Below are 2,454 nucleotides of genomic sequence, written 5' to 3'. Positions count from 1 at the left end.
CAAATGTACAACGTTTTTCGACAAGGTTTTGTCATCATCAGGTACATTTGCTGTTATGTTGAACTTATATTAAAGTTTTTCTTCATTACCCATTCAAGCCGTCTCCAGCCATTATTAGTCTCAAAGTGGGTTCCTCGTCATCGAACTAGAGCCAGAAAATAAACATGAAGTATGATGTAAAATGAGAAAACATGAAGAGAAGAGAAAGAATGAATCACATAACAAGACAAAAGAAACAAGAAGTTTTTTCTATTTATTGTTAAAGCAATGACAACACTAACACAACAAGTGTAGTATAAAGTTCAAAACAATAATAATTTGTTTCAACAATTTCAGGTAGTGCTACATTGTTAGAAGGTCAACACTTAGTTAAAAAGATTAGACTGGTGACCATGTACTAAATACATGTATACAGCCAGGATGCACCAGAATAAACAAAAATACGATGTCTTACTATGTAGCGTAGCAACTAAAAAGAAAAATTATTCTGAAAAGAACTGGAAAGATTGTATAATGCTTTTTCAGCAGTCCTATTACACATTCAACATGAATATGAACTAAAGATATTCGACTTGTTATTAGTGCAATTGAATACACAACAATTCTTCTTCACCTTTGCAGGTTTGAAAAAAACAAAAGATCATCAAAAACACAAAGAGTCATTATGAATACAAGTCTAGACAGCAGGAAAGTATACGGAATGAACAGGATCTCCTCTTCGTCGCAAAATTTGTTTGCCTCAGTTGCTCAGCACACATTGCATTGTGGAAGGGCAAAGTTCCTGGATGTCGAACCCCAAGAATGATTAATTATTAATATTCTGAATTACTCTTCATTAAAATACAATATCATTGCATAACCTACAATGTTTCTTGTCTTCATATGGCATCTTACAATATTAGGGGTGCATATCTCATAATAGTAGTCGATACGATACATATATAGATAGATACAGAAGATTAATTAATATTTTATTACAAAGTTTGACAGTCTTGTCTGTAATTTATTATCTATATTACTAACACTGTCTTATTCAAGCACTTCACACTTTACAGTGCTTTTTCAAATTCTCAGGTCAAATTCTATGGCCAGAGATGTAAAATAAGAAACGTTAATATCTATCTATTTTGTTATTGTTAATTTGTTATGTTACTATGCATGTAATGTTTTTGATAAAAGAAACAAAGACAACATGTAGTACTCAATACTCATCTTCCTGTATTGAATCATTAATTTTTAGTAAAAATTGTTTATTAGAAATTCTGTACAAAAACTTATAATTTTTACTGAAAGCTTGCCAAATTTCGTGAAGATGCATAAATCATATTGTATCAGATGACGTATCGATACAATCTTATCACAGCTTTGCGATAAAATACTCATATTGTATCACCACACCTTTATAGTTTACACAATTTGATGTCCCATATAAATGACTGTTAAATTTACTGTAAGTTGTAACTAAATTCTTGCCAATATTAATATCACTACCCTTTTCCGATTATTGATACTGGCTACTGCTAACATTAACACAAGTAAGAAATTAAAAAGTAGTAATACTAATACTAGTAGTAGTAGTAATAATAATACGATTACCCTAACATTTACTTTGGGCTATAATAGTAATACGATGAATTTCATATACGCATACAGTAAGAATTCACACTACAACTAAATAACTAAGTTACTATTATTATTACTGCTATTTCTAGTAGAAGTAATACTAATAGTAACTAACACTAATAAAGATATACTATAGTAGTAGTAGTAACTAAGTGCGAGTTCTTACTTTTAATTTTATTTTTAAGCTTGTTTTCCTCACATAACTTCTTCTACAAGTAAGCTATAAATTGAAGTGAATTTTGGGCATTCAGTAAAGCATCCAATATCCACTTTAAAGAAAATGTATGTGTATAAAAATACTTAATGTTATTGTTATGATAACACAGAGTATAAATAACGTTGGTTACCTATTTCTTTCCCCTACTTTTCTCTTGCTGCGATCTGAAGCTAGCAACGCCATCCTAAAAGATATTACGATAAATTAAATAGAAAATATAATTATGAAGTCTTCCATTTTTAACAATATAACTTAAATATCATGTCATGTCTATTAATTTAATTTAATACTATAATATTATAAATTACCTACTTTATTATAAAAAGGATGTCGAAGTTTAAAGTAAAGTAATTATTGTCATTCATTATCCAGTGGTAGTATTCTCACATCAAGGGGCATCCTTGTAATACTTGCTACATAAGAAAAGACCCCGGCGGATCAACAATATTTTTATCGACTGACAACGTAAAAACTTGGGGTTCGATTCCACGCGGTGGACAGAGCGCAAATAGCCCAAATAACAGCTTTACGCTTAACAAACAAAGAAGTCATTACATAAGAAAATCGTGGAAACGTCCTTCTACACTGTCAGTTAACTTACTTCAAAGAAAATG

At 30.3% G+C, this 2,454-nt stretch overlaps 1 protein-coding gene across 6 annotated transcripts in view; it reads right to left on the bottom strand.

Annotated features, from left to right (window-relative positions):
- Positions 1 to 2,015, bottom strand: part of LOC106464969 — a 22,777-nt gene extending 20,762 nt beyond the window's left edge. For 4 of the 6 annotated variants that reach the window (XR_002611869.1, XM_013925144.2, XM_013925145.2 and 1 more), the window contains exon 1: positions 1,971 to 2,015. The gene's annotated coding sequence lies outside the window, so the exon portion shown is untranslated. Of the gene's footprint in view, positions 1 to 1,789; positions 1,895 to 1,970 lie in introns of those variants that run through there. The other 2 variants (XM_013925146.2, XM_022392778.1) reach the window with 2 other exon arrangements.
- Between the last annotated feature and the right edge of the window lie 439 nt (positions 2,016 to 2,454).

Source organism: Limulus polyphemus, unplaced genomic scaffold (assembly GCF_000517525.1).
Source record: "Limulus polyphemus unplaced genomic scaffold, Limulus_polyphemus-2.1.2 Scaffold1797, whole genome shotgun sequence".
Classification (NCBI taxonomy): Eukaryota; Metazoa; Arthropoda; class Merostomata; order Xiphosura; family Limulidae; genus Limulus; species Limulus polyphemus.
This window is presented reverse-complemented; position numbering and strand designations above follow the sequence as displayed.